This window comes from Ursus americanus, chromosome 3, assembly GCF_024610735.1.
Source record: "Ursus americanus isolate L20-20 chromosome 3, mUrsAme1.1.p, whole genome shotgun sequence".
Classification (NCBI taxonomy): domain Eukaryota; kingdom Metazoa; phylum Chordata; class Mammalia; order Carnivora; family Ursidae; genus Ursus; species Ursus americanus.
This window is the reverse complement of record NC_142129.1, coordinates 99,974,102-99,999,727: the sequence shown is the minus strand read 5'-3', so window position 1 is coordinate 99,999,727 and position 25,626 is coordinate 99,974,102. Positions and strand designations below refer to the sequence as shown.

Sequence of the window (25,626 nt, the reverse complement as noted above, 5' to 3'; positions counted from 1 at the left end):
GGATAGAAAGGAAGGAGATGAGCTGCCTACCCCAGACATTCACACTCGAAGATTTCTGCAGTGGGATGGTGCTAACAGATCCTTTAATAGCATAAGGTGGTAATCATGGGAGTACTTATTGCTAAAGTCAGTTTTAAAAAGAAAACAGAAATACAACAAATTAAACCCGACACAATCTGACCAAACATGTGTCAACGTACAGTTTCAAGGTTATTTTTACGAAATACCTACATTTACACAACAGGCTCCTGGCAGCATTTTCAGACAAAGGTTCTTTTAATTTATCCTGACACGCTCTAAATGAATAAATTACTCTATTTAAAGAATTACTGTCAATAAGTTTTTCTTTCTCTTGGGTCGGAAAGAGGCAAGAGTGCATTTCAGATTGAGAGGAAGCACAGATAACTGAGGGAAAAGAACAGGGGTTTAGGGAGCGTCAGCAATCACATGACCCTCACCTGGTGGGATGCTCTCCAAGGTTAAGAATCAATCTGCTCAACTCCAATCAACAAGGAATTTAAAGAAAAACTACAAAATGGTAGTTAAACCCTTTAATGCTTTATTCTTATTCAAAATCAGTCCAGCTGTGCAGTCTGATGCTGCGGGAGTTACACCACCAAGTCCTGGCACCTGCGGCACTAGGTAAGGTGATTGCCAGTCATTAAAAAAGGAAAAATGAAAGAATTCCTTTCCCCTTAAGACAAATAAATAAATAAGTAAATAAATTAAATTAAAAAATCTGAGGAAAAGGTGTAACACTAAATCTAAAATGATTTGCAAAGGAATAGTATGTAACAAATGGTTTGAAGTAACCTATTCAAAAATTGGGGAGATTTTGATTTCATAATGAGAGTCAGCAAGGCATTCTTGTTGTTAAAATCTCATTTCCGTACAGAAACAGCTTATAGTTTTTTAATGAACTTGTAAACAAAAAAAGGTCCCATTTCAAAATAAAAAGAAAATCCCAGATCATATAGATGTTTATAGTGATTACATTTATCTAAGCAACATACGTAGATGTTAGTTGTAAGATGTTAACTAAATTTCTGTGACAATTATGTGTTTTTTTTTTTTAACAGCAAGAACATTACAGAGTTAATACAGAGTCTTCACTTTAGATGTTGTTATTTCTAGCACAGGTGAGCAGGCAGAGTCTTTCCCACACTCAGACACTGGCATCTTTGGTTGCTACCATACCAGCTGGCTTGCAAACAAGAAGTCAACTGTTTTAAGAATGTTTTAAGTGAACAACTTGCAAACCCCAGGGATGGAGAAACCCTAAGAATGCACAATTGTGAGCATTTACAACCATCACCACTGTGGCTGAAGACTGGTCATGCCCTTCCTCTGAAATGAGATCTCAAAGCAGTATAGTTCAAAATAAAAGATTTTAACAACAAAAAAATGGTATATGCACAATTTCTCCACCAATTTGTATGTGTCAACCATTTAGTTAACTTTTCCCCTTGAAAAAATGCAATGGAAAACCGACATCATGTTTCACTCTCTCAGTTAATATTCACGAGTACAGCGGCTACAACTCGGGACCCGGCCGTCACCAATGCTGTCCAGAGCCAGTTCACAGCGAAACTAAGTTCTTTACGCCAAGTAAACGGTGGTTCCCAGCCACTGCCTAGCGTGCATATGAAGTACAACTCCGAAATCTGGGGAGAACAAATGCCGCTGCGATCACCTGCTCTGCTTCTTCCGTTCCTCCATTCATGCTTAGCGACCCGGCCTATTCCTCTGGGTTTTGCCCCTTTGCTTGACTGCGGGGGGTTTGCACCTGCTGCCCCTGCGCACTTGAGGCGGCCTGCTGTGCTGCTTTCTGCAGGACACTGTGCAGCCTCACGGGCAGTCACGTCGCTGCTTCAGGGTCCTGGGAAGAATGCGGAATGACTGCCTCGGGGACAGGTGACCCGCGGCTTCTCAGAGCGCAGCCACCAGAGCTTCAGTCATGGCCAATTCGGCAGGAAACCCCTTCGATAAAACTTCGCAGGCGTGGACATCTCCTTTACACTAGTCTTTCATATTTTTTCTTTTTTTGTTGCAGCCTTTGGTCCTTGCCATGGCAGACGGATTCTATTAAAATGCATCACAACACAGCCTCATGACTCCGCGTCACCCCGCGACCGTGTTCAGCACCCACGTGCGCATCGACGCTAGCATATGGGGCAGTGCCGGCGAGGTTTGCATCTTCTCTGTACGGTGTGTCTCTAATTTTCCGCCAAACCCAAGTCGGTGAGGAATAACAGTGCAGTGACGCCCAATACCCATTAGGAAGTTGGCTGGTTTCATGTCTCTGTGTATAAAATTCTCTGTTTGCACTTATTCAGTGCTACTAACCAGCTAACGTCCGTGCAGTTTTCACTGTGAACCTTCTGGAACAGAAATTGAGGAGTCTTGGAGGCTGGGTCCAAGACGGTGCGTGACCAGCACATCCTGACCCGACCACCGCACCTGCAGGACGCCCAGCCCGCCTTGAACCATCCGATGGACTCTGCTCCCGTCCAGCAGCTGGGGACGCCTGGCCTTCTGCGAGTCCAGCTTCACGGCCACTGTCTCCCCGTTGGTAGCGCGGACCTGCAGGCCAGTGTCCCCAACGGAGCCAGAGCCGGTGTCGGAACCAGTGCACACCTCCCCCCAACCGCGCACTCGCTCTTGCAGCAGCCACTCACGGTCCTGACGCTCGGAGTTGGAGGCCAGGGCTCTGCCAGTCACATGCGAGGGGACGGCGCAGGCCTCCGGGGCTTCCCTCCGGAAGGGTCGCGCCAAACGGGAAATGCTGGCTCCTGCGAGGGTTACAGGGCGCCTGCCACACACACCTGCCACCGTGTTACCCGCCTCCCCCCCCCCCCCCCGCACTCCCCAACCCCCCCTCCCCACCTCCTCGCCCCGCTGCAGCCGATGCAAAAAGCCCGCAGGGGAGTGTTTTTTAAATGATCGCTGTTACCGAGACTTAAAGTTGAGACATGGAGGTCTAGTGTGTTATCTGATGAGGTTGTGGGATATAGGTGAGGTTCAGTGGGGTGGAGTCTGGAGCCAAAGACCAAGAAAGAATTCTTGAGGTGTCTTTGCTGCCAAACTGGTGGTTTATTAAAGCACGGGGACAGGACCCAGGGGCAGAAAGAGCTGCTGACCTGGGTTGTGAGGGGTGGCTGATTATATATCATGGGGTTGGAGGAGGTAAGGAAAAAGCGAGGTTGAGAAAATACTTTCATATGTTAAAGAAGATTCGCAAGATACCTGAGGCCTTGCCATTGTCAAGTTAAGGTTGTTGACCCCTCTAGTAAGGCATTAACATGAAGATAGTTGGGAACTTCCCAGATTCCTGCAAGTATCTGTCTATGGCCTGCAGGTTATAAAGACATTTAATTGTATTTACATTCCTTTCTGGAAGCTAGGTTAGTGATAGAAATGGTTTGTTCTTATAGACTGCTAAGACATTTGCAAACTGAGGGAGACTCAAATCTTGCAGGATTGTGGTCTTTATAGGTTTACTCTTTCTTTCTCCTTTAGGGCAGCCAGGAGTGCGTGAGGAAGGAATGTCAAGTACATCCCATGGGGTGGGGGGTGTTGTGGGGTGTCAGTTTTTGCTTGGGCTTCAGCTTGCCTTCTGTTCCCTCATCATTATCTTACGCTGTTGTGATACAAGATTGTAACACTCACATTTAGAGTTTCGCTAAATATTGATGGCTAGAATTGGACATTCAGGGTCATACGTACTTCATCTTAAAGTTAATAAAGTCTTGGGGCGCCTGGGTGGCTCAGTTTGATGAGGTTGTGGAATATAGGTGAGGTCCAGTGGAATGGAGTCCAGAGCCAATGACCAAGAAAGAATTCTTGAGACATCTTTGGTGCAAAATGGTGGTTTATTAAAGCAGGGGGACAGGACCCGTGGGCAGAAAGAGCTGCCGCCCCGGGTTGTGAGGGGTGGCTGATTATATATCATGGGGTTGGGGGAGGTAAGGAAAGAAAGGGAGGTTGAGAAAGTACTTTCACATGTTAAAGAGGATTCACAAGGATACCTGAGGCCTTGCCATTGTCAGGTTAAGGTTGTTTTTCCCTCTTGCAAGGCATTAACATTAAGATGGTTGGGAACTTCCTGGAGGCTGCAGATTATAAGGACATTTAATTGTATCTACATTCCCTTCCAGAAGCTAGGTTATTGGTAGAAATGCTTCGTTCTTGTAAACTGCTAAGACATTTGTAAACCGAGGAGACTTAAGTCTTGCAGGATTGTGGTCTCTATAGGTTAACTACTTCTTTGCCCTTTAGGGCAGCCAGGAGTGCCTGAGGAACTTCACGTACATCCCATGTTGGGGGGGGGGGTGGTTGTGTGGTGTCAGTTTCTGCTTTGTCCTCAGCTTGCCTTCTGTTCCCTCATCAAGCTGGTTAAGCGACTGCCTTTGGCTCAGGTCATGATCCCAGGGCCTGGGATCTACACCCATGTGGGGCTCCCTGCTCAGTGGGGAGCCTGCTTCTCCCTCTCTTTGCCTGATGATCCCCCTGATTGTTCTCTCTCTCTCTGTCAAATAAATAAAATCTTAAAGAAAATTTAAAAAACTATTTTAAAAAGTTAATTAATTCTTGTCACATGTGTCTTCCAAACATGGACTTCCAATTTACAGTCCTCTCCATAGAACATGTGAATTTCTATAATTCTGCATTTTCCAGACTTATGAATGTGAACTGGCATTACATTTTGCCTAGGTTTGCATTTTTGGTTATTAGTTTGAACATCTTTTCATATGTTTATTGGTCATGTGGTTTTCCCTTCCTATAATGATGACCTGCTTCATAATCTGTTTTGGTTTTATTTTTTTTCTTATTTATGCAAAATTTGTCTTTAGGTAATCTCTGATTTTTTTCATCAGGGATCATAATGGTATTTTCTTATGTTTTCTTCTTAAATTAAATTTTTGGTCAGATATTTATGCCATTAATTAGCCTATAATTCATTCTTTTAATGTGTGAAGTGGGGATTAAATTTCTTTTTCCCAGAGGATATTTTCCCAGAAAAAATAAATTTTATTGTCCATCTTTACCAGTGGTGTATATTGCAACATCTGGTTAAAAAATTTTGGTGCCAGGGCAGCTTAGTCAGCTATGTTTGCTTTTAGCTCAGGTCATGATCCCGGGGTCCTGGGATCCAGCCAGCCCTGTCTGGGGCTCCTTGCTTAGTGGAGAGCCTACTTCTCCCTCTCCCTCTCCCTCTGCTACCCCTGCTTATGCTTTCTATCTCAAATAAATAAAAATCTTAGAAAAAAAATTCCATCGCTTTTCCTGTCTATCTCCATGATAATTCTATACCATTATAATGATTACTGCTACATAATAAGTCTTCATCTCATAGGGCAAATTTATAATTATGATACTTTTAGACTAAACATAATATGTATGTGGGTGGATAGATTTCAAATCTTTAATATGCTTACTAATTTTAAGTGCTTGATTTATAAATTACTAAGAAAGCTGATTTTGAATTTTCATTGCTAAATTTATACATTTTTGTTATTATTTACAACGTTATCGATTGTTTCTACAACGCTTGTAATTTGAAGAGGGTCTGACTGAGATATTAGTCTAACCTATTGTTGTCTTATACTTATTCAAACCAGGTATGTTGGCTCTAAATACTATTATTAATGTTTTCTACTTGAACATAACATGTCTCCCTTACTAAACAATTTCCGCAGAAGTGGAATCATAGCTCATATTATTATACTTATATTGCCCCAAAGATTTATATATACCAAATATAAGTATTTATTTATTATAAAATTAGACAACTTGAAATGCAGAACACAAATAAAATATTGGTCCACATCTTATTCTTTAAATATTATGGTATTTTGTTACTTCATTATTTTGTTTAATGTTCTATATACTTAAGTTCCATTCAGATATGATACAGCTATATGTATATCTGATTGTAAGCCTCATTATTATTTGCAAAGTGAAGTGAATTGGTCTTGGATTAATCACACACACAAGCTGAATAGAAGCCATGATAAAGTAAAAGTAAAATATTTTAACATAATGTTAACACTTAACACAACAGTAAAGAACCAAAATTTCAAAATAAAAAAAAGTTTCTAACGAATTGTTAAAAGGATCTCTTATAATAATCTATTTTATTAACTTGTGAATTGGTCGGAAGAGTGAAAAATGATGTTTTGCTTCTTTACAAAAGAACCTCTTATCTGAAAAATTATTTTCTACAGAACATTTCAGTTTTCTTTGTCATCATTTTTCCTATGTTGACATAGTTATTGTGATTAAAATAAGAAAACAAACAAAAAGCTATTTCGAGGCCCTGCTTCAAACCTGTTTAAGACAGCCAGATAAATAAAGTACAAATCCTTTGGTCTGGTATTTTCGATCTGCAAACTTCATCTTCTAACAGCATTCCCACATATTTCTTTCTTTCTTTTTTCTTTAACTATAGTTGAAATACACTGCTTTATTGGTTTCAGGTATACAATGTAGTGATTTGACAAGTATAGCTACTATCTGTCTCCACACAAAGTTGCTACAATGTGTTGACTGTATTTCCTTTGCTGTACTCTTTATCCCTGTGACTTACTTATTTTATAACTAGAAGTTTGTACCTCTTAGTGCCCTTCACATATTTTGCCCATCCTCCCACCCTCCCTTCTGGCAATCACCAGTTTGTTCTCTGTATTTATGAGTCTGTTCTGTTTCCTTGTTTTTTTAGATTCCATATATAAGTAAAGTTATCACTCTTATATTTATTGCAGCATTATTTACAATAGCCAAGATAGGAAACAACCTAAGTGTCCATCATTAGATGAATGGGTAAAGAAGTTTTATAGAAATATAAATATATATATATACATAATTCACATATATATACATAATTCACATATATATATATACATAATTCATATATATACATATATATGAATATTATGCAACCATATGACAGGATGAGATCTTGCCATTTGTGACAACATGGATGGGCCTAGAAGGTATTATGCTAAGTGAAATAAGTAAGACTAAGAAAGACAAATACCTTGTGATTTCACTCATAAGCGGAATCTAAAAACAAAACAAACAAATAAACAAACAAAAAGCAGAATTAGACCTATAAATACAGAGAACAAACTGATGGTGCCAGAGGGAAGGGGAATGGGAGATACAGACTTCCAGTTATGGAATGCATAAGTCATGGGGATAAAAAATACAGCATAGAGAATAGGGTCTATGATATTATAGGAGTGACCCATAGTAGCTACACTTGTAGTGAGCATAGTGTAAAATATAGAAATGTCGAATCACTATGTTGGAAACCTGAAACTAATGTAACATTGTGTGTCAACTATACTCAGGTAAAACTATAAATTAAAAAAAATGAAATCTTGCCATTTGTGACAACATGGATGGATCTAGAGGGTATTATGCTAAGTGCACTAAGTCAGACAAAGAAAGAAAAATCCCACATAAAATTTAGATTTCAAATCCACATTGTCCTGGAGTATCACTGGACACCCTCCTAGGCCAGTATGGTCTAGTAGTGATGAGTTTTCAAGGATAAAGTTTGGTTCACTCTGTCACTATCATGCAATCTAATAAACAATATGGTATTGAAATCAGCACCCCCAAATTCCCATGAAAGGGGACACACTGCTCAGTCTGGAATGACGGGTAAGTGACATGTCTACTGGACAGGCTTTAGGCATGTCTGTCCGAGGAGGAATTCATCCTTTGCCAGCTTTGAGCTTAGTGCTTCCTACTCTGTAGTCCTGTGACTGGATGGTGTCAAGGTGTAGACATCTCACTGTCTCTGAGTAAACAGGACTTGTAAGTAATTACAGTCTTATGATTTAACCATCCTAGTCCCTTTCCTCTCGTACAGACCTGGGTCTAGTCTGTGTATTCAGAAGGTGGGGGCCATAAGGCTTCTGAGCATCTAAGTGTGCTATTGGCTGTGGCGGCAAGTTCCTTTTTTCCGAGGCCTGACCAACAGTTTCAAGTCATTGTGGACATACATGGGTGTGAGGATAGTGAACACGGAGAACTAATGCTTAAAACACAGTCCTATGAAAATGTTCTTTTCAAAACAATTACAAGCCCTTCCAGAATGCACAGTAAGCACTTCTCATTTAAACAAACCAGACATTTTCTCTCATGTTCTTTTTGCATGCTTTAAAAACATTTTCCCACTTCATATTATTCAAATTTCAATGTAATGAATCTTCCCTATGTTACTGGGTTATCTGTTCTCTACCTGATGGTCCCATAGCAAAGATATTTGCTTACATTGTGCTTATCGACCAACTCCTTTCCATTATTTGAGGTATTTAATGGAAAAAAATGACAAATTATGTTGTCAAAGGATAATATTTTTAAAGCGATAAAATTATGAATCTCATATGAATAAAAATAATAAAATACCTAGGAATAAATATAACTGAGGAGGTGAAAGACCTGTACTCTGAAAACTATAAACCAGTGATGAAAGAAATGAAAGATGACACAAATGGAAAGACATTGCATGTTCATGGATTTGAAGAACAAATAATTGTTAAAATGTTTGTACTACCCAAAGCAATCTACAGATTTAATGCTATGCCTATCAAAATACTAACATCATTTTTCAAAGAGCTAGGATGTATAATATGAGAATTTGTATGGAACCACAAAAGACCTCAGCCAAAGCAATTTTGAAAAAGAACAAAACTAGACGTATCACAATCTCAGATTTTAAGATTTGATTACCACAAAGTTGTAGTAATCAAAAGAGTGTAGTACTGGCACAAAAAGAAATGCAAGATCAATGGAACAGAGAGAAAACCCGGAAATAAACATACAATCATATGGTCAGTTGAGCTTCAACAAAAAGGCAAGAATATGCCGTGGGAAAAAGACAGTCTCTTCAACAAATGGTGTTGGGAAAACTGGACAGCTACACAGAAAATAATGAAATTGAACCATCTTTACACACCATACACAAAAATGTATTCAAAATGGATTAAGGACTTAACTGTGAAACCTGAAATCATAAAAATCCTAGAAGAGAGCACAGGGAGTAATTTCTCTGACATCAGCCAGAACAGCATTTTTCTAGATGTGTCTCATTAGGCAAGAGAACCAAAAGCAAAATAAACTATTTGGACATCATCAAAATAAAAAGCTTGTGCGGAGTGAAGGAAACAATCAATGAAACTAAAAGGCAAACTACAGAATGGGAGAAGATATTTACAGAGGATATATCCAATAAAGGGTTAGTATCCAAAATATATCAAGAACTTACACAAGTCAACACACCTAAATTAATTAATTAATTAATTAATTAATTAATTTAAAAAATCTAATTAAAAATGGGCAGATGATATGAACAGACATTTCCCCAAAGAGGATATGCAGATGACCAGTTGACACATGAAAAGATCCTTGACATCGCTCATCATCAGGGAAACGCAAATCACAACTACAAGGAGATACCACCTCACATCTGTGAGAATGGCAAAATAAAAAACACAAACGTCAGCTGTTGGCAAGGATGTGAAGAAAAAAGAACCCTTGTGCCACGTATGTGGCGATACAAGTTGTGCACCCACTGTGGAAACCAGTATGGCTATTTCTTAAAAAATTAAAAATATAATTACCATATGATCCAGTAATTCAAAAGAATTTACCAAAAGAATATGGAAACACTAATTCAAAGGGAGAGATGCACCCTTGTTCATCGCAGCATTACTTACAGTAGCCAAATTACGGAAGCAGCCTAATGGAAAAAGAAGAGGTGGTGTGTGTGTGTGTGTGTGTGTGTGTGTGTGTGTAAAGCCTGGATTATATATACAAACTATATGAAAAAGAATGAAATCTTGCCATTTGTAGTGTCATGGGTAAGATCTAGAGGGTATAAAGCTAAGTGAAATAAGTCAGTAGGAGAAAGACAAATACCATATGATTTCACTTATATGTGGAATTTAAGAAAACACATGAATAAAGAAAAAAAAAAGAGAGACAAACCAAGAAACAGGCTCTTAACTATGGAGATCAAACTGATGGTTACCAGAGGGGAGGTAGCTGGGGAGGACGGATGAAATAGGTAAAAGGGAACAAAACAAACTTACCATGATGAGCACTGAGTAATGTATGTAATTGTTGAATCACTGTATTGTACATCTGCAATTTTTTTTTAAATATTTATTTGAGAGAGAGAGAGTACATGTAATGAGGGGAGGAACAGAGGGAAAGAATCTTTGATCCCGGCTGAGCATGGAGCCCAATATGGTGCTCAATCCCAAGACCCATGAGATCATGACCTGAGCTGAAACCAAGAGTTGGAAGATCCACTGGCTGAGCCACCCAGGTGACTCTGTCTGAAATTTATATAACACTGTATGTTAACTATATACTGAAATAATTTCTTTTTTAAAAGTAAATGAATGAATACATGTGAAAAATATAATTTTACTTATGTTAATGAGGCAACCAGTAAGTTCTTATAATTAGTGGCAAAGAGAATGAAAAAATACACACACATAGACATTCAAAGGTGCTGAAATGAATTTACACATAGGTAACTGTAAAGTAGTCAAAGACAATTAAAAGCACCTACTAGTACAGAATCAGATAGGATGGAAGGCTTTCTTAGACCAGATGTTTACACGTATTTTTTAAAGGGCCAGATAGTAAATGTTTTCTACTTTAATACCTCTATTGAAACTACTCAGCTCTGCTGTGGGAGCACAAAGCACCAATAGCAATATGTAAACAAATGGGTGTAGCTGTGTTTCAATAACATTTTATTTACAAAATGGAAGGCTGGCCTGCAGGTGGTAGTCTGCGGACCCTCCCAGTAAATCACACCTCTGGCATTCCATAGGACACTGCTTATGTTTATGTCCCCCTAAAATTCGTGTGTTGAAACTTAGTCCTCAATATAATAGTATTTGGAAATGGGGCTTTTGGGTAGTGATTGGGTCATGAGAGGGGAGCCTTCAGGAATGGGATTAATACCCTTATAAGAGAGACCCCAAAGGACTCTTTCATTCCTTTTCCCATGTTAGGACAATGAGAAGATGGGCATCTATGAACCAGGAAACAGGTCCTCAACAGAACCCAACCACATTGGCACCCTGATCTTGGACTTCCAGACTCTAGGATTGTAAGGGATAAATTTCTATTGATTATAGCCACCTGGTCTATGGTATTTTCAGTATAGCAGCCTGAATGGACTATGACAGAAAACTGGCAACAGGGGTGGGTTGTTGCTGTAACAAATACCTAAAAATATATGCATCTTTGAAATTAGGTGATAGAGGCTGGAAGACCTTTGATGTACATGCTAGAAAAAGCCTATATTGCTGTGAATGGACCTTCCAACGCGATTCTGGTGAGAGCTCGGAAAGAAAGGAGGAGAGCTGTCAAGAAAAGTCCTTTCTTCTTAGAGAATATCTTAGTGATCAGGAACAGAATTTCAGTAGGAATATGGCTGACAAAGGCCATTCAGATGCGGTCTCAGACAGAAATGAGGAATACGGTGTTGGAACGAGGAGAAAAGACCATCCTTCTCATAAAGTGGCAAAGGACTTGGCTGAATTGTTTTCATGTTCCAGTGTTTTGTGGAAGGTATAACTTGCAAGTGATAAAATTGAATGATTTAGCTGAAGAGATTTCTAAGCAAAGTGTTGAAGGTGCACCTGAGCTCTGCCTGATTTCTCATAGTGAAATGTAAGGGAGAAATGACTTAAAGATGGAAATGGTGGGGCGCCTGGGTGGCTCAGTCAGTTGAACATCTGACTCTTGATTTTGGCTCAGGTCATGATCTCAGGATCATGGGATCGAGACTCACAATGGACTCTGCATTCAGCAGCAGAGAGTCTGCTTGAGATTCTCCTATCTCCCTCTGCTCCTCTCCCCTGCACACTTTCTCTTTCTAAAATAAAGAAATAAACCTTAAAAAAGAAAAAGATGGAAATGTTTACTTAAAATGGAAGCCGAACATAAAGATTTGGAAAGATCCCGTCCCAAATACAGTAGAAAATAACACTAAGGGTGTAGCCAAGTGACCTTTAATAAAGAGATTACTATGAATCAGCCATTTCAACGGAAGTGAGGCACGATTCTTCAAGACAATGGAAGAATGGCCCAAAGTCAATGCATAAAGGATTATACTCAGGCCTTAGGATTTAATGCTGTTGGGACCAATTACCCTTTTCTTTTTTCTTATTTCTCAATTTGGCTTAGCTATGTCTTTCCTATTCCTATCCCACAAGTGTATTCTGGAAGCACATATATCATTTGGTCCCACAGGCTCACAGACAGGGGTGAATTTGCCTCCAGATGAACCACACCCTGAATGTTACCTGAGGTGGAAATGTTGGGGTTTGGAGCCCACGGCCAAGAAAGAATTCTTGAGACATCTTTGGCACAAAAAAGTGGTAGTATTGAAGCAGGGGATCAGGACATGTAGGCAGAAAGAGCTGCACTGGGATTGTGAGGGGTGGCCCTCACATTGGGAGGGGTTAGGGATAGACGGGATAGGGATTCCCTAAGGAATTTTGGAAGTAAGGTTTCCAAGACCTTGAGGTGGTTAGCTATTGTTGGAAAGGTCATCTATTACTGTCTAACACAATCTTAGTCATGAGACCCATCAGATATATTATCAGTGGGTCATATGCCTGGGGGATAACTGCTAATATGTATCTTGGTGGGGGGTGGGGTGGGGTAGAGATAAAGGAAATTTCCAAAGGAATTTTTATATGTTAAAGTAGACCTACAGGATCCTGGGGGTTGGACTAAGATTGCCTTCTGCCCTTAGCAAAGTATTAACATCCAAGCAGTTGAGATCCTAGAGGAAGATCACTGCCTGTCTCAAGAACTTGTCAATGGGTTGTAAGTAGTAAGGAAATTTATTATTTTTTTCTTTTGCCTTTGCTTCCCATATCATCACCCACACCTGAATTAGACAACATTAAATGAGACATTAGACCCAGGCTTAAGAGTCTATGCTGATACAAGACTGTGGAAGAGGGGGGGATGTTGGGATAGAATGGATAGAATTTGCCTGTGAGAAGCACATAAAGTTGGGGGGGGGGCAGAGTGGAATATTGTGGACTGAATGTGTTCCCCCAAATTTATATGTTGAAGTCCTAACCCCCAGTGTGAACTGTTAGGGGGTGGGACCTTTGGACTGTGATTAAGTCATGAGTTAGGAGTCCTCATGAATAGGATTAATGCCCTTATCAAAGAGATTCCTGAGACCTCTCTTGCCCTCCTTCTGCTTCAGGAGGATATAGGGTAAGGCCTTGAATAATTGATTTATCCATATACCCTGTGAAAGGAAGGACATACTCTCATCAGACTCATGCAAATAACTTCGTTGCATTAAAGGGTAAGGAGACTCAGTAAAAGTCTGAATTCTGGGGCATGAGTAAAAATCAGTTCTTATTTGAAAATCTGTCATTTTAATTTACAAAGTAGACCCTACTAAATGATCTCCTAAGTGGGTTACCACTTGCTTAAGAAGAAAGAATGGTCTTCCTCCTACACTCAGAAAATAGAATATTAAAACATTAGCAAGATTCAAAACAAAAACAACACTAAAATTGTTTTCCTTATCAATTTATCCAGACTTATATAACAGATTCTTGTTCCACTGCATCTTGGATTAGCAGTCTGCTAAAAAAGTCATGGAAATCCTAACTCAGTCCACTGATACTGTGTGAACGCTGTTTAAGCATGCCAACTTCCAGTCTACTCTTGAAAGGAGCAGTAGTTTGAAGTAACTGGCACAATGATCTTCCATGGGGTCCTGAGAGAGTCCTTCTTTGCTGAAGACACAAAATCTGGCCTATCCTTTATAGCAGAGTGTATGGGTAATGAAGGATAGTTGGAAGAAAGGCAGGCAGGGACAAGGGGCCTCCCCGCCCTAAAAAGAAACAGCCTTAAAAGGATTTTACACCACCCTGGAAGGAGCCCTCCAACCTTTCCCAAGTGCTAGATGACAAAAATCTGATTGAATGACAGGCTCATGGAGAATTAATTAGATTAAAATACCTCGACAACAAGCCCATAAAACCCCTGGGCTTAGAAACTCCAATGGAAACCCTCTTGGGTCCCCTCCCTCTTTAGGACTTGCATTCTATCACTCAATAAACTTTACTAATGCTCAGTAAACTTTGCTTTGCTGCCCACACTCTTCATCTGGTCTATCTCTTCATTCTTCGACGTGCCATGTCCCAGAACCACATGCACCGAAGAAGAAATCCTGTTAACACAGGAAGCATCAGAGAAAATTAAAAAACAAACAAATAATAATACAAACAATGACTCATTCTGCTAGCCTATAATGGAAGTGGTTAATTTATTACCATAACATCTAATAGTAAAATGAAGGAGAGTACAGTATGCTATTGGGACATACACTATTAGAACATAACTGTTCATGAGTTTTGATCATGTTTCCCTTTAGGGCTATAACATGTTACACAGATGGTGAGGATCCTGAGAAATCTCCAGGGACTTTCTATAAAGCACAAAATTTCTGAAATATTTATGTTAGGACAATTTCGCTTATAGAAAATTAGGAGGGGCTGAATATCTCTTCAAATTGAAACTTCTTACACATATCTTACAGTAATAACAAAAAATCTAATAATTTTTAGTATCTCTTTTTATGAGGTAAAAGAACTAATATTTGTTATTTGGGGGGACTTTCTGGCAAATCTCAAAGATCTTATTATAGAAAATAATCTCAGAAAGTTATTGTTATTATTAATATTATTTTGCAATTAACTAAATGATCATTAGGGTATGAATTGTCAGAGGATATGTGGGCAGTTGACAAAGGAAGCATCACAGGTATTAGGGAAAAAATACTCTAATGAGTACTTCAACAGTGGCAATACATGATTAAACTCAAGGTAGAATCACATAAGGCAGAAGACCATGTCTTGTGTTTCCATGTCAAAACGTTTCAAAATAAAAACAGAACTGGGTAATTTGGAGTAAAGGTGAAAAAAGGGTTGGGAAATAAAATAGATTCAGGGCCAATCTTGTTAAATATCCATGTAAAAGTTCGTTCTTAAATACACATTTCTTTACTCATTCACCCAGAACTGTCTAATGGGCATAAAGGTAAGCCATATATATGCAGTTTTAAATTTCTATTAAAAATATAAGTGGAAGAAAACAGGGAAAATAATTTTTATGGCATCTTTTAAAAATGTATTCCAGTATATGGAAAAATATAGTGATTTCAATATTAGTTATATAAATATAATAAGATATTTTATATTTTTTGAACTTCTCAATATTTGGTGTGTATACAGATTACATAAAATAAGAGTTGAAAAAGTAGAGTCACATATCCAATTTGTTTCAAAAAGTCTTCCAGTAACTGAATCAAGTATTAGTCTTTTATTTAAATTATTTTTAAAAAATCAGTTATTCACTCTCCCCAGCTGCATTTCAAATGCTCGGGAGCCACACGTGCTGGCGGATTTTTTTCCAGACAGCACTCAGGTGCCCTGACTTCTCTGTTTCTCTTCCTTTTCCCTCCCCAGCTGAAGGCAAGCACCAGGTTTCATCAACGTAAGAAAGCAGGTGTGATTGCAGGAGGAGCAAGGGAGAAGACAAGCATGGGGAGAGGGAAGCAAGTTTGTCTAATGCTAATAAAGGAAGCAAAGCCCAGCTTTTTGTGAAGTCGTGAAATTCAAATGATGGTGAGTCATTTTCAAATGTGGGTGCAAATGAGCACTGCACACGTGTGTTCATGTTACACTCTTGGAACTGCTTACCCATACCCAGCAGCTGTATGCAACAGTTGATGCAGCAGTCTAGGGGGGCCAGTAGGTTTGAATTGGAATTGCAGCTTGTCCCACTGTAGCTCTCTGACCTTGGGGGAATTAATTGTATTTATCTGAGCTCAAGATTCTCATCTGTAAACCAAGAGTAATAGTATCTACTACCTAGTTTGTCTTGACCATCAAATGTGATGATAGAGGTGACCTAGCTTTGTAAATTGTAAATTCCTCTACAGTTATGTTACTATCCTGATAATATCCTCCTTCTACTTTGGGGCTCTTCTTCATGAGTATACTAAGTCACTGGAACGAGGGGCACTTATGGCCCCCAAAACCTTTCCATTGATTTCTCACCTCTTTCAGTGGGACCTATGATCCCATGAAAATTCACATGCCCGTGGGGCATCTGGGTGGCTCAGTCAGTTAAGCATCTACCTTTGGCTCAGGTCATGATCTCAGGGTCCTGGGATTGAGCCCCATGTCCAGCTCCCTGCTTAGCGGGCAGTCTGCTTCTCCCTCTCCCTCTGCTCTTCCCCCTGCTCATGCTATCTCTCTCTCTCTCTCTCTCTCACTTGCTCTCAGGAAGTAAATAAATATAATATTTTTCAAAAATTCACATATCCCTTTAGGAGAGATGTATAATTTCAGGATGCTTCAAAGGCAAGAAAGTCACTGGGAAAATTACGCTATTTGTGGATTTAGCTGTTCTTTCAGTCGCCAGCTAATGGAGTTTCCTAAATAACTCTCAACACTTCAAGAAACACTTAGAAAACCAACTTCTGACTCTTTGCATTGAAGTCCGTTTATGTAGTGAAAAGAACACAGCCCATATAAGTCAATGGGAGAGTCCGATCCTTATCATCTTTGTTGATGATTTACTTTGTGACTTAGTTCAAATCACTGTGACACTGAATAAAGGAAACCTCCTTCAGAATGGAGTCAGGAGGCAAAAGGAAGAGCTCTCCTGTCTACCACCCATGGTCAATTGCAGACCCAATAGGAAGACACTTACCTTACATTCCCAACAGGGAGTGGCCTACTTTACTACCCCCGCAAGAGGAAGGAAGATTTCTCCTCACCCAGCAGCAGGCTTAGCCAACAAGAAAATACTGCAATCAGGCCAATGAGAAACCGTCACTACCTTGAACTCTGGCTTTCTTCCAAAGGATCTTTGTTCAAAGCAATTCCTCCCAACTTCTGCCTTTTCTGTATAAAAGAATGTTCTTCTCCTTTGATCTCTGGACTTTCCCATGGATTGCCAAAGCTTGCCTGTCCCAAATTGTAGTCCCTCGGCTATTCCCAAACAAACCCATTTTGCTAATAAAAGAACTGTCTTTTTGACCTTTTAGGTCAACACCACTTATCATCCCTGAGCTGCAGTGTTTGCTGTTGATGGTTTGGTATTGGTTGTTGCATTTACATATTAAGAACAATAAGAGCTGTCTTCTATAACTTTTAGTAATAATGTGAAAATCAGGTAACACGGTGAGAGCATGAGATATGGAAACATGTTGTTTGTAAAGCCTGCTACAGAGGAATCTTTTTCCCTCCCTCCCTCCCTTCCTTCCCTCTTTCCTTTCTCTTTCTTTCTTTCTTTCTTTCTTTCTTTCTTTCTTTCTTTCTTTCTTCCTTCCTTCCTTCCTTCCTTCCTTCCTTCCTTCCTTCCTTCCTTTCTTCCTATTTTTGTTTTTAGCTAATATACTGACACAGTGACCAGGACATCCATACATCTCTAAACCACTGTCTTCTAGGACACAGTACAGATAAACAGAAGGTGGATTTTGGTTCTACAAAATAAATCAGCACACAGCTTTCCTCCAAAGAATTCTCACAGCTTGCTCTAAGCTCCGTAGATCCTTATTTTGCTTTTTTGGAAAATGCAGTAAAATAAAAACTGCTGTCAAAAGCATTTCAATGGCAAATGGACTTCTACTGAAATTGTAATGCTTTATTTTAATTTTTTTCAGAGTAAAATTTATCTATTAAAATGTGTCTTTTGTAAAAGTTCATCAGTGAAGATCATTATAGTTTCCTTAATTGAACTTTTAATTAGACTACAGAGATTATTTTAAATGTTTCTTTTGATTATGTGTTGAGTACTGTGACTTGTTGCCTTATAGAAATAGCAGAATTGACATTTACTTCCTTATCTCCTTGAAGGCATTCAGATAAGGATAATTTCATTAGTTCCTGTCTAAATGATGTTTCACATCTGGGCCCTAGAGCTAAGTCTTTCAACAGACTGCACAATTTAGTCTAGTCATGTAGACAAATTAACTTAATCACAATACTTAGGAAAAACCTCTCAAAATCCATAATTACGAACAACAAAAAATTCTTCAACAATTTCTTTGAAAAAAGATCATCACACTACGAAAAAATATATATAACATACTCAGAAGAAAAGTTTCAGTTCTTGTCAATCTTTAGTGAGTCTGCCAACAGGAAATGTCAATTACATGCTGGTTTTTATCTTTAGATATTTGCTTCATTATCCACATAATCAATTATTTATTCTCTAGCTCAAACTAATTAGCCTTTTTGTAAGTAAAAGGTATCTTGAAGTTGTAATATTCTTCTAATATTAATGTGATTATATCAAACAAATCAAACTTGCATGTGATGTTGAGGCATGAGAGGGTTTGCATTAACTGATGGACAATTAAAAGTCTATGAAATCCAGCTATCAAATTGCTGGGACACAGTAAAGCAAAGCATACCATTGAATTTTAAAGAGTTTTAAAGAGGAAAGTACAAAAACTGTTAAATCTATTTTGCTGGATTTTGATTTAGGGGTAAATTGTTAGGCATGAAATCAGAAGATGTTCTGCATTCAACTTCCTATTCAAAATGTTGGGTCAAAAATATTTGGCCACAAAAAAAAAAAAAATTTGACCACAATACCTGTGTTTCAAATTAAGTGCCATGACAGATTGATAGATAGATAGATGATAGATCATATATACACACATACATACTTGTAAGATGTGAGGAATGATCATTTTGAAATACTTTTAAAAAGTATGTATTGCATGGAAACCTTTTTACATCAGAAATCATGGATGTGCATTAAATGAAGAAACTTAAAACTTATGTAATACATTTAGAATAATCTTTATTACATTTTCTATTTTTCATTTATTATAACAATTTAGTAGAAATGAAACCATCAGATAAGCACACAATGTTGTACATTTTTTTCTTATTAAAACAGTAGGTGAGAACACGCTTCCTTATGGAGTCTCAGAAAACCACAATTAAAGCATGTTTGCTTAAGCTCTGTTCTGACGTCTAACAGTGAGCCCACTCAGAATTCAGCTTGCATAGGAATCGGTTCTCTTTATGTATTTATTTGTGTCATTATTCCCCCTCCTCGTGGTTAGGAAGGCTTATGCTGTAGGGTAGGAATTGGGTTGTCAAGAATAAGCCTGGTAGGACAACTCGGATGGATTTTATTGCTACATGCAGAAACCCTCCTCCCAGGAGGATGTTTAGGGTTAGGTTTGTTTTGTTTGTTTGCTTGCTTTTTGTTTTTTCCCTCTTTTGTGCCATTTTCACTAACACAAAAGCAACTGTGGCAGCCACACCCTCATGGTCTCCACAACTTATAACTCTGGAAAATAGGATTTATTTTGAATTTCCACAATGTGATCTATGTGTGAGGTAGGGAAGATTTGAAGAAGGCTAACTGGCAGTCCCAAGACTCTGTAGTTGCCAATATCAAAATTATGAAAGCTGCATCAAATAAACTGCTTACAATTGTCAATAAGACAGAATTCCTGAGCCCATTTGTTGACTTCCTGCCAGAGAACTGGGTATTAAAATGTCACCCTGAAATCGATGTGATAGCACTTTCACTTCCTCTGTCAGGTAGCCTAAAGGGTTAACAGGAAGCTGATTTGTCCCACCCTTCTCCCTCTGTGTCAGGAGGTCATTGGAAATACTAGACAGTGTTCCAAGATAGGGACTCGCCTTCCTACTTTGCTTGGCATTCATCTTTCAGTTTTCTGAAGTACTTAACGAGGCACCAACTATCTGTACTATATGTAGTCTCTTCTATTCCCTCGGTTGATAATATCAGCTATGCATGTTTCTCAACTAGGTGTCTCATATTTTATTTTCATTTAGAGAGTTGAGAAGGAAAAAAAGGAAGGAGGGAGGGAGGGTGGGAGGGGAAGGAAAGTGAGGTAAGTAGGGGAAGGCCAAGGGAAAAGAGAAGAGAAAGAGAGACAGAGAGGCAGACAAACAGAGAGAGAGAGAGAGAGAGAGAGAGAGAGAGAGGTGTGGTTGCCAGAGCTGTGATGTAGAAAGAAAGTGTTGGTATTTCTTGCTGCAGCCAAGACTGACAGCTGGCCTGAGTCTCTTCAGGGATGTAGATGCAAGTTATTTCTGTGGCACATAATCTCTACAACCCTCCACTCTGTCATCCCTGAGGACTCAGTCAGTCCCTGTCTTGGCAGAGTCCTTAATGCCAAATTTAAGCATGTGCTTAATTTGTCTCTGAAAGCTCTTTGCTCCAGCACAGATGCATGCCAAAAACAAATTGGTGGATCTTTCACAAAAGCAAATTCTTTTATTCATGCCATAAATATTTATAGAGCCCCTACTATGTGCCTGTTAGTGCTTCAAGCGCTGGGGTTATAGCATGAGCTAGAATTCCTCTTCTCGGAGAGCTGGCATTCTTGTTGACCCATATATCTGTCTATAGTTTTTGTCAATATTGTTTTTGTGTAATGGAAAGTTTATCGATGTGAAGGACTCTGTGTGATCACTTTTACTTCAGACACAAAGAGTAATCTGGAATTAAAAAGCAAAGAAATATGTTTGTATCCCCTCCGCCAACCTTGCTAAACTTTTTACCAAACAAATTACTAACAACTCAAAACTAGTATTTCTGATTTCCTCATTTGTAGGTGAGGAAAGTGATTCAGAGACGGGTTAAGATACTTGCTCAAGAGTAAAGAGTAAGTGACTATGAGAAATTCAAACTCAGCTGACTAAATCTGTGATCGTTTTATGCACTGTCCGTAGCAAGCCCCACAGCTCAGTGCTCAACTTCCCAATTTCTTGGTCTTGCTGTCTCTAGTCTCTCTTGTATTCTCTGTGATCACTTTGAAGACATCTACCTACTATCCTATGTTCGTTCTGAGAATTTATCTCATTGCTCTCATGCAACCAAACACAGACTGGATTAGTAAGAAGTCTTCCTAAACTGGATGAATGCCCGGACCATCCAGATGAATTCAGTGGGGTTCCTCCAGGTGTCCACACTTCCATATGCCTCTGCTCCCCTCCTGGTAAAAATAGATCTGTTTCATAAAACTTTGGATGTGTCCGTGGGAAGAGATGCTGGGATCAGGAGACATCTTATGAATACAAACTATTGCTACTTCTATGTGGATTAAATGGACACTGATCTTACTCTCTGGAAAGCATCTAAGAGATTTCTGCAAGATCAAGTGAACAGGGTATGTGCTCCTCCCACCCAACATATACAGCGTGTGTTGATCCTATCTCTTGACACAAAGCATGTCTATTCTTCATATAAGCAGACATGGCAAGTCCAAAAGTATGTTCTTGGGTCACCATTTAAAACCTTTCACTTTTAAAATTTTTGTTAGTATAATACTGGAAGAGAACAAGAAGCAGTGCCAAGTGATTATGGTCTGCGATAAAACAAATACAAGGTAGTTGGGATGGCAAAGAAGCGTAAGGCAAGATTCTGGGTCCACTATGGAGGCAGAAAAACTAAATCAAGCCATAACAATTCTTGACTTCATGGAGACAGCACTTAAATGCATAACTTCTTGATGGTTAAATAACAGAGAATGTGTGACATTGTTAAAAATACTATGAAGAGTAAGATAAACATTTTCACAGTGGGCTAAATGTTTAGAGAGGCATTTTATATGTAGAAATAAACCACACTGATATTTGAGAATGAAAAAAAAATGGGCAAAGTTGAAATGTGTTTATTCCTATAGGAACTCAACAGAACTACACAAAATAGAAAAAATGAAATCTACATTGCATTTATATAAATCTTAAAGACATTGATTGCTTTTAAGTATTACTAAATTAAAATGCTATTTTCAATTATTTGGTATTCTAAAACATAGAGCATTTTAACTATTACTTAGAGGGACCAAGATAATATAACCTAAATTTTGAACCCAAAATGATGGTACAAGGCTTATAAAAATAGCCAATATTCTCAGTTGGATTTTTTCTTCTAGGAAATTCTCACATTTAATTTCAGTATCAGGTAAAAATACATAAATAACAAGTGTCATGCTCAGATCAAATTATTTTCTACCTGGAGCTTTAACTTTTCCCTGACTCAGAACTTCAGCCAGGTTGGTTAAACTTTATTTTATTTATTTTTTTTAAAGATTTTTATTTATTATTTATTTGAGGGAGAGAGGGAGGGAGAGAGCACAAGGAGGGAGAGCTGCAGAGGGAGAAGGAGAAGCATACTCTCTGCTGAGCAGGGAGCCTGACATGGGACTTGATCTCTGGACCCTGGGATCATGATCTGAACCAAAGTCAGATTCTCAACTGACTGAGCCCCCCAGGAGCCCCACGTTGGTTAAACTTTAACTGAAATGAATTTCTCTGTGTCTTTTCTTTTCAGCTTCTCCTTCATCATGTTTACACTGATGCTGTCTGCCCTCTTTCTGCAGTCCACACAAGCCACATGGCTGATCAACATGTTCCTGAAGGAAGGACAATGCTTCGTTAAGATATTCAAAACATCTTGTCCTAAGAATTATTGAATAAGGTGCAGAGTTCTTGTCTGTTTTTTTTTTTTTGTTTTGTTTTTTTTTTTTTGTGAAATGTGACTGTTGAGATATGGTTCTTGGCTAAGGGTCTTACTTGGCCGGAGAAGAATGTGTTTGTTCAAAGATTCCAAATGGATGAAAGACCTCAATATTGGTGAGACAGGAATCCATCAAAATCCTAGAGGAGAACATAGGCTGCAACCTCTTTGACATCAGCCACAGCAACCTTTTTCATGACACATCTCCAAAGGCAAGAGAAACAAAAGAAAAAATGAACTTGTGGGACTTCATCAAGATAAAAAGTTTCTGCACAGCCAAGGAAACCGTCAAAAAAAACTAAGAGGCAGCCCACGGAATGGGAGAAGATATTTGCAAATGACACTACAGATAAAAGATTAGTATCCAAGATCTACAAAGAACTAATCAAAAAAATGGGCAAAAGATATGAACAGACACTTTTCCAATGAAGACATACAAATGGCTAACAGACACATGAAAAAATGTTCAAACTCATTAGCCATCAGGGAAATTCAAATCAAAACCATTGAGATACCACCTTACACCAGTTAGAATGGCAAAAATAGACAAGGCAGGAAACAACAAATGTTGGAGAGGATGTGGAGAAAGGGGATCCCTCTTACATTGTTGGTGGGAATCCAAGTTGGTACAGCCACTTTGGAAAACAGTGTGGAGGTCCCTTAAAAAGTTAAAAATGGAGCTACCCTATGATCCAGCCATTGCACTACTGGGTATTTACCCCAAAGATACAGATGTAGTGAAAAGAAGGGTCATATGCACCCCAATGTTCATAGCAGCATTGTCCACAATAGCTAAATTGTGGAAGGAGCCGAGATGCCCTTCAACAGATGACTGGATAAAGAAGATTTGGTCCATATAAACAATGGAATATTACACAGCCATCAAAAAGGACGATTTTACAACATTTGCAGCAACACTGATGGGATTGGAGGAGATAATGCTAAGCGAAATAAGCCAAGCAGAGAAAGACAACTATCATATGGTTTCACTCATTTATGGAACATAAGAAGTAGGAAGATCAGTAGGAGAAGAAAGGGAAGAAGGAAGGGCGGGTAAACAGAGGGGGGAATGAACCATGAGAGACTATGGACTCTGGGAAACAAACTGAGGGCTTCAGAGGGGAGGGGGGTAGGGGAATGGGATAGGCCGGTGATGGGTAGTAAGGAGGGCATGTATTGCATGGTGCACTGGGTGTTATATGCAAGTAATGAATCATGGAACTTTACATCAAAAACTAGGGATGTACTGTATGGTGACTAACATAACATAATAAAAAATTATTATTAAAAAAAAAAGGAAAAGAAATATTTAACAGAGAGGAGGAAGAAAAAGCCAGGATGGCAGAGGGGAGACAGGAGAGGGGCTCACATATGTGACTGCCTGCTAGCAAGAAGCTGCAATGTGGTTAGAAGAATAGAACACAGCACACTGACAACCTCGTAAAGATAATTTGAATATTTTTTAGTCTTATTATTTTAAATGTAAAAGCTAAACAAGTGTTGCCTGGGTGGCTCAGTGGGTTAAGTGTCTGCCTTTGTCTGAGGTCATGATCCCAGGGTTCTGGAAAGGAGCATGGGCTCCCTTCTCATCAGGAGCATGCTTCTCCTTCTCCCTCTGCACCCTCTGCCCCCCCCCCCCCACCATGCTCTCTCTCTGTCTCTCAAATAAATAAATAAAATCTTTTTTTAAAAAGTGCTAAACATGAGTGTTGGGCAATTAATTCAGATAGAATTATACTGGTTGGTGAGTTGCACTTACTTGAAAATGAGGAAGAGGGCATGTACAAGAGTTGATGTAGATAAATTCTGATTATTGGTTAAAAAAAATCAATTATCTAACCATCCCTGACTTTATTTAACAATGTAATTCTTGCCTTGAAAACCTTTATACTTTTCTTGTATTAAAATTTAAGTATATTTTCCATAAATCCATATGGAAAAAAGCAAAATCATAAGGATAAGTTCCTTCTTCCCTTTTAGAGGCTAACCACTTTTTTTACACGAAGAGAGCAGAAGTAATTAGAGGAGAAGTTCCAGGTTCCCCATCACTGGTCCCCACAGGGCCCTTCTGTTCCTTTGGATGCATTCGTTAGGCTCCTAAGACCCACCTCTCCAGCCACTCAAGTGCAGGGTAACACGCCAGCCCCCACTCAAGGACATAGTCCAGAATAGATGGCCGTCGCTCTTGCAGACATTTGTTTTCTTACACTGATTCGTTTTTATGCAGCAGGTAATCCCTTTAGAAAAGAGCGATCTGTCTTCACCACACGTCCTTCAGCAGCCTGCCCCCTTTTTTTATTTTCAATTTTTGCCATTAGAACAACGTTCCAAAAAGTGACCGTGTATAAAATGTCATTTTTCTTGTGTTAATGAATTTATGCAAAGTCAGTTCCTAGGTGTGGGATTATTAGGCTAAAGATTAAATTAACCTATAGTTGTGATCCCCTCCCTCTCTATAGGTATTATACCAAATTTTATTTCTGCAAGCAAAGTATGAGAACATTTGTTGCCTATAATTTGCCAACCGAGAGTATTATCAAATATTTAAATTTTACCCTTTGATTTACATAAGTGAAAATTATGTCTTTGTAAGTTTAATAGGTATTTCTCTTACTATGTAAAAGAGTCAATATCATTTCGTGTTTAAATATTGTGAAATTTCCCTTTTGTGAACTTTTCTTAAAAAATGTCTTTTGCTTGATTTTCTTTTGGCACATCTGTCTTCCTAATGGTTCCCTGGAACTCGTGAAATGTTAAGAGTAGCCCTTTGTGATACCCCTGAACCTAACCTCCCCCCACATTTGTCATCTGTATCTTAACGTTGCCAATGGTGTCTTACACACACACAGAAAAAGTCCTTTTTTTTTTTTTTTGGTTGTGGTTATTGTTATTTTCTTAATGTTGTTTATTTCAGTGTGGTCAACATTTTCTTTCATGAATTCTGGAATTTTGTGTCACAGTGAGAAACTTACTTTTGGCATGTCAATGTCATAAAAGACATAGAATATTGGTTGAATTGTA

The 25,626-nt window shown here is 38.8% G+C and overlaps 1 pseudogene; it reads right to left on the bottom strand.

The window, feature by feature from the left end:
- Window positions 1-1,738: 1,738 nt before the first annotated feature.
- The window catches only part of LOC123786282 (casein kinase I pseudogene), a 43,644-nt pseudogene continuing 19,756 nt past the window's right edge, over window positions 1,739-25,626 (bottom strand).